Here is a 7,677-nt window from a genome sequence, read left to right as displayed (position 1 = left end):
TCCGGGAGGCGGTCATAAATCACCCCGTAAATAAAAGGTCACTCTCATCTCCCCCCGCTGAGATGCATATTGGTCGCGTGAAGAGACCAAACACACACCCCCATTTATCAGCAGCCGAGCTGAGCTGAGCTGGGATGAGCTGGGCCAGGCAACGGCTCCATACAGAGCAGGCCTGAGGTGTGTTTAAAACTGCAGCGGACGTGTTTTCTCTGAACAGTTCCGTTCGAGTGATTTAGTGTAAACATTCCATTTCAGCAGTGGTCCTTCGTCCACCTCCTATGCATGTTTCTAACAGACGACCTCCTCAAATAAAGTGTCGTGGAAATCTCAAGGCAAACATTTGCAAACGTTTTACGGTGATGTTTACGGATTTGAACGCACCTCTGGCCGAGACCTGGTGCATATAATTTCCGATCCGCATTCTGTCATTACTGGTGATGGGCTTGGAGCAGAGCTTTGTGCAACAGTGTGCCGGAGTTTAATTCCCCTTCGTGCTGGCATGGGAGTGGGGAGGGGGGGGGGAGGGGGGGGGGGGGGGGGTAGACAGAGAGATGAAGGCCTCTTTATCCAGCCAATTTCATGCAGAGTAACCCCCTTCTGTTTACAGCTGTGTTAACTCAGTCCCCACCGACACAGGAGCCAAGGCTACGGATGCCAGCGGATCACGATAAATAAAAATGATACCAACAGATGTGTGTAAACCGTCAACATATGTAAGTGTAAACAGTCATAAAGTCATACTGACATGTATTTATGTAAGTATGACTTTCTGACTGTAGTTATGTATTGCATACATACCGTCATGCATCATTTAATGGTATTTCACTATACTAAATACATTTTACTAAACAAGGGGGAAATCTCTCAGATCTGTCTTTGTTTCTTTTTATGCGTGTTTGTCTTCAACAATGGTAATCATGGATCTTGCTTTGGAGGCTTTGAAGAAGTGTCTGAAATGTTTATACCACTGGCGTGCGTTGTCTCCTGGTCGGCACCAAAGCACCCTACTGACTGCGACTCCTTCCAGGAAGCCAGGTAATTGCACCACGACTACCCTGAGCATCGTTAATCAAGTGAAAACATTCCAATCAAACCACTTAATTAAGGTCTGAATTAATTAGCGCGGTTATAAATGCATAAAGTACAAAAATGTGTGTGTGTGTGTGTGTGTGTGTGTGGCCTCATTCAGAGTCTCATCCTCACATTAATGAATGTAATTAAATGAGGAGAGTCGACTTTGTTTCTGGCCTAGTTAATCACACATGTTTAACGCGACTCAACCTGCCACAGAAACTCATACAAACTCACTCTCCAGACTACAGCACCGTTTCTAAAGATGTCATCCGCACACTTCCCATTCAATGATTCTCTTTCTCGCTGACAATGTTCAGTGGTATCTTGACAGGAGACGGAGTGTCCTTGCTAAAAATTTTAACATGACTTACATTCTCATCATTGGAGGCGAGAAATGATGGCGTGATGGTGGGAAAGAGAGAGAGAGAGAGAGAGGAGAAATCGCCTGAAAGTGGGTGCTTTATGCCAACACCCTGAGCAATCGCAGCTGTCAGAAGTGTCACTTTGACAGGGGGAGGATGCCTCTAAGTGCTCCCCTGTCCTGGCGCACCCCTCTGAAGGACAGCAGCACACAATGCACAAAGAGAAACAGTGAAATACGAAATGAAATATATGTGTAAGTGTGTGTACCATTCAGTCCTATTCAATTTCAGTTATGTGTGTAGAGCCGCAATATAAAGGTGCTCGATTGAACCCAGGCCTGAGACACAGCAAGTACACACACAAGCAACAGTGGCAGAGGAAAGCTCCCTATTCCATGGTAGACACCTGGCTTGTGTGTGTGTGTGTGTGTGTGTGTGTGTGTGTGTGTGTGTGTGTGTGTGTGTCTGTGTGTGTGTGTGTGTGTGTGTGACTGACCTTGGAGAAGGACAGAAAGAGGAAGGGGTGTAGTACGGGGACAGGACAATCTGAGCTAGATCAGAAACAGACGAGGTTACCCACAAATTAAAACTGCACTGTGCCTAACAGCTTGAATATTTTATGCACAACTGTGGAAAGCGAATGCTAATTGCAGGCTAGGAAACATTCTTACAGACATGTTGTGTTTGAAAAACACTAAAAGCTTTTCATCAGTCATCAGGCCTAGAATGCATTTTCATGGGGGAGAAGCCTTTAGAGAGTGCACTGAATGGCTTGAGAAACTTCAGTCGGGATGCCATTGAGTTTGCTCACATCTCAGGATCACTCAGGTTTTCTCTGTTGGATCAATCAGTCAAACCGAAGATCCTTTAGACCACGCTTTCTTAACCGTCTCTGGCCAACCTATCAGTGCATCTGTCTGGTCATTCCTTTATGTAGCATTCTTTCCTTTCACTTGTTTGTGCTGTGTATCAGGCTGTTTTATCTAGTTTAGAGGCAAGTAAGCCAGATGTGCGAGTGTGTGTGTGTGTGTGTGTGTGTGTGTGTGTGTGTGTGTGTGTGAGTGTCAGTGTGCATGTGCACGTGTGTGGTGTTTGGGTCTAAATCTGTGTGTGTGAGGCAGAGAGGGAGATATCAGCAGCTGTTATCCCTGCAGCGATAGTGGGTAGCTGTGCTGCGTTAGAACCTGGTGGTGTGTGTGTGTGTGTGTGTGTGTGTGTGTGTGTGTGTGTGTGTGTGTGTGTGTGTGTGTTGCCTTAGAGCTCTGTGAGTGCCCTGAGAGTAGGGTTAAGTATAGGGAAAGATTTCTGGCAGGAGTGTCTCAGAGCAGAAGCCTGTCAGGTGGAGTCAGCATGTGTGTGTGTGTGTGTGTGTGTGTGTGTGTGTGTGCCTGTGTATCTGTGTGTGTAAATGTGAATGTTTTTGTGTGTTTGTGTGTATGTATCTGTTCAAGTGTACATATGCAGAGTGTGTGTGTGAGGGAGAGGTTTCAGAATCATCTCCAAGCGGGAACCTGTCAGGAGGAGTCAGTGTGTGCCTGTGTGTGTGTGTGTGTGTGTGTGTGTGTGTGTGTGTGTACTCACTCCTGTCAGCAGTAGTCAGTGCAGCGGTGAGAGAAGGCGTCAGCAGCTGCGGTGATGATTGGCAGCGCCGAGTGAAGAGAGCCTCGGTCCCCTCTCTGTTCTGACGTGATGGATTCGCTTTGAAGGACGCTGCTCCGCGATCGGTATTCTTGGATGGAGGTCCGGCACGCAGGAGGGGTTCCCCCAGGAGCGGCCGCACGCGGCCCGGACGCAGCCCTCGTCCGGGCCGGATCCGCAGCAGCTGTGGGACGGATGCAGATACATTCATACGCACATACATTGAATGCTATATGTGTTTTGGTTCACTTCTGTCATGTCTTTTCAGCGTCACGCATGGCATGGTGCGGACGGGTTGTCCATGCAGATGGTCCCTTGCTTCCTCTGTGTGGTGGACGTACACAACTGCCCTTACTGCCCCCACAGGCCCTCACTCACAGAGGATAAATAAACATAAAATACTTATTCATTAACGTTTCTATGCTCCCAGAGGATAAATAAACATTAAACACATATTAATTAACGTTTCTAAGCACATAGCATCTGACAAATTGGACACAGAAATGATAAATCTTGGAGTATGGATATAACTTAAACTAGTATATAAAGTATACTATATAAAGTATATAAAGGATGTACATAAAGTAGTGTCTTGTGTACCAAGGTGCTGTAACTAGTTTTTCTAATAAAACATAAAGGAAACAAATGGTGCAGTAATAAAAAAAAAACATCTGTATATCTTCCTCAGACCAAATGAACTGGTTCATGTTTGGTGGTCACGTAACACAATGTCCAGAAATCGTTCACAATTACTGTGATCACAGACACTTCCTCTCCCTTCCTCTCTCCCTCCCTCTTCCTCCCTCTAGATGCATTCTTTAGCACTATAGCCACCTCTCCGATCGATCCGAAGCTCTCGAGACTTCTGTCCGAGCAGGCTCTCTCCATTCCTCAAGCCCTCGCTCATCGCCTGGAGCGGAGGACGCGGCATACCCCGCCCCCGCGCGTCCCTCAGGGTGTCTGGGTAAGGTCAGCGGCCGGACGGTCAATAGCCCGCTCGCCCGGCACACTCAAAAGGCCTTTCACACTGGACAAAGTGGCCCTTGAAGTGCAGTCAAGGAGTTCCGTATCCCACATCGGCTGGTGCTGCGATCTCCGCTGCAGACCGATCAATCCGACCCCTTTCCCGTTAAAGGACACGTTGCCCATTTAGAGATTAAGTGCAGAGCGGACAGTTGTTTTTCTTTTTTGTGTGTGTGTTTGTTTGTTTGTTTCTGGGGTGGTGGATGCTAAACTCTTGAATGGAATGCGAAACTCCTTCAGACCCGACTCTACCGAGAGTACCTGTGTCGATTACGACTCCTAACAACTCAAGACACTTTACAACCCGTGCAACATGCAATTCCCTTCTCCCCTCACTCTTCTACCTTCATCTCATTCAACTACACTCTCTCCAAGTGAGTGATCCGGATCACCGTCTGGATCCAGGAGGCACTTGGCGGAGGTCTGCACTCTCGGAGCACTTTTCTAGTTGTTTTAATTATTACCTTAGGTCTCCTAGTATTTATTGCTGTAGTATGAATTGTTACCTACGGCCTCCTCTCTCCTCTGCAGCGTAGCTTCAATGTTATTCTTTATTGTTGTAAGTCGCTCTGGACGAACGTGTCGGTTAATTGAATAAAGTGAACAGAAACCCTTTCTGTTAGTACTCTAGTTCAAGTGAAATGAGATTATGATTTACAGCCATAAACACGCAGCCAACCACCAATATCTGCTGAGATTGTGATGAAGAACTGATGCATCATTACTCAGACCAGGCTGTGCACAAGGTTACCAGGCAGTTAGATTATGATAATGGCAAGGGATTGGCATACAGTAAGTACAGTGGTGCCCTCCAGAATTATTGGCACCCCAGGTAAAGTTGAGTACAAAGGTGTAAAAAAAACCCAACTAATCTTTTGGTGATTTCTCTCACAAGGAAAACAATGAAAGACTCCGAGAGCACACAGAGAGCACAGACCTCTGCCGAGTGCCTCCTGGATCCAGACGGTAATCCGGAACACTCCCAAAATGTAATTGTTTCTTCCTTGGGTCATTTCAGACCTTCCCTGAAGATTTCATCGAAATCCATCCGAAAGTTTTTGAGTTATCTTGCTAACAAACAGACAAAGTATCAAACAAAGAAACCCCGATGAAAATATAACCTCTGTGAGGTAAAAAAAATCCAACCTTGAAGGGAAGCAAATGTATTCTGAGAAAAAAAGAATACAAACTAAATAAATATTTTCAACGGTAATTCTGGTGGGCACTGTGAGTCTGCTCTAAAATCCATAGTAAATATTTAGCAAAGATGAGACATGAGCAGTGCCGTATGGAACACTGCCTGCTGCCCTGAGTCGACTCATCATGAGGTACATGGACGTTCTAAAGAATATCTTGGTTCACTGAATTCAACATAGAATTTTAGAACCTTGAATTGTTGCCGAATGGAATCTTATGCTAATGTTCAAAAACCCACACCTTTAAAGGTTAAAGTATGGCCAGTCTGCCCCACACCACAGTACATCTCTTAAGCATGCATTTGCAGCAGCAGAGTAGCATCTTAAAAGCAGATCAAACTCATCTAGTGAACTTGTTCTGTTTACCACAGCAAAACACCCTCTGCGAAATCAACTCTGACAGTGTTGACACTTCAACACTTCTGGTGTGGCCCATGAACCGGAACACAACAGAATAAATAAATCTGAATTGAGGTATTGAAAATGGCAGCCGACCAGTTGGCTTTGTTTACAGGGCAGCGTTAGAGCTCTGAGACACTTCTTGGGAGCACCGGTAAATCACCGATTGTTATTATGCTGTTATGTGTGTAATGAGTTCAACACGCTCCGCTCACAAGCTTTCCAGCCAACTCAATCGCTCACGAGCTTTCCAGCCAACTCAGCTGCATCTGTATAACACATTCATGAGCCTAATTCTAATCAAGAGAGGTGCAGTGAAGTTCAAAACTTCAGGACAACTTTCCATCAACCTCAGCTGCAGTATACCCGTGTGAATCTGGAATCAATTCACCCCCTGTTGTGAATTCATTAATTTGACTAATATTTTATGATTTTTTTTTTTTTTTTACTCATGATTCCCTATAGCCCAATGGTGGAAATTTGCATGAGAAAGTTGATAGGCAAACCCTGCTACTGTCAGCACAACGCAATAGAGTGAAGACTTCAGTGGGGTCTTATCTACAGGGGTGCGCAAGTTACACATCCCTTTCACCATGTTGGGATACATATTCCGATACAGGCTACAGCACGATTCAGGGACAATATGAATATATATATATGATTCAGTGCAGTTTGTTTTGGTGCAATGTGATATGATGCAATCTAATACAATTACAAATTCATTCATTTTCCGTCATTTTCCTCTGACTTCACTGAGGCCTGACCAGAATAATGCAGAGAGTGAAGACTTGGGTCTCTGTGTGCTGTTAAATGGTACGCTACTGTTGTTGTTGTTGTTGTTGTTAAATAGTAAACTGCTGTTTTTGTTGTTATTGTTGTTGTTAGATAAAGTGAGTCTGGTGGAGTCGCTATCTGACTCGCCATTCTGTCTCCTCTCTCTTTCTTCCCTTCTCTCCCTCTTTCTCTCTTTCTTTCTGTCTCTTCTCTGTTGCTCCCTCCCCCTGTCTCCTCTCTCTTCTCTTCTCTTCTCTCTCTCACTATCTCTCTCTCTCTGTCTACTTTCCTCTCTCCTTCGGTCCCTCTCTCCCTCTCTCTCTCCGTCTCTGGCTAGCTCCAGCTCCTGCTGAGTTTTTATCAGTAATTACTCGGAGAAAGCTCAAGTCTCGCGGGTCATAATCATAATTATCATTAACATATCTCATTAAAGGCTGCAGATTTCCATAGACGCGCGGCGCGGCTCGGCGTGGCTCTGTGATGGGGGACGGTGGCCTCGGTGATCACTCCTGCCGAGAGGCTGTGCACTCTTCGCCCCCCCCGCGCTTGACACCAGGATTCGCAATATGTCGGCCGGCGGATTTATAGCGCGTTGGACCGGGCAAATACAGAAATGTGCCATTTCACAGAGACATATTCAGCCTCAGGGTCACCTTGCGCACGCCGCGCGCACAGCCGAAGAGGGTATTTCATCAGAGATTTTTTTTCAAGCTTCTGGAGAACGCTTCTGTAAAACACTGAAAGTATTTCTCCCATTTCAGTCAGTGGTTGCATTCATTTGATCAGTTTATAACACTCTCAGGTGTGGCAATATCAGTTGATTTATCCCTATGCTGTCATTCTGATATGAGTGCAACCTGCCTGTGATATTACACAGACAGACTACAGTATGAACATTCAATAACACTGGTAACCTCACCACAGAGGCATGCACATGTACATGTAATGTAATGTAATATTCCATATTGCAGTGAGTGTTGAATGTGACTTCTCCACCAATCCATGGCCTAACTGAATGACAGGATGTGACTTTCACTGTTTTTTACCCATAAAGTTTGCCTTGTTGGTGATTTTGTTTTTGATGTTAAAAAAAGGCTTGGTTCATGATTGGCCACTGTGGAAAAATACCCTATCTACAAAATATCACTAGGAATTTAACACCTCTCTCCTGTGTATATCTGTGTATATAAAACACATATTTAAAATAGCCA

This window comes from Sardina pilchardus, chromosome 3 (assembly GCF_963854185.1).
Source record: "Sardina pilchardus chromosome 3, fSarPil1.1, whole genome shotgun sequence".
Lineage (NCBI taxonomy): Eukaryota > Metazoa > Chordata > Actinopteri > Clupeiformes > Clupeidae > Sardina > Sardina pilchardus.
The sequence above is the reverse complement of the archived record's forward strand: the minus strand, read 5'-3'. Positions refer to the sequence as shown.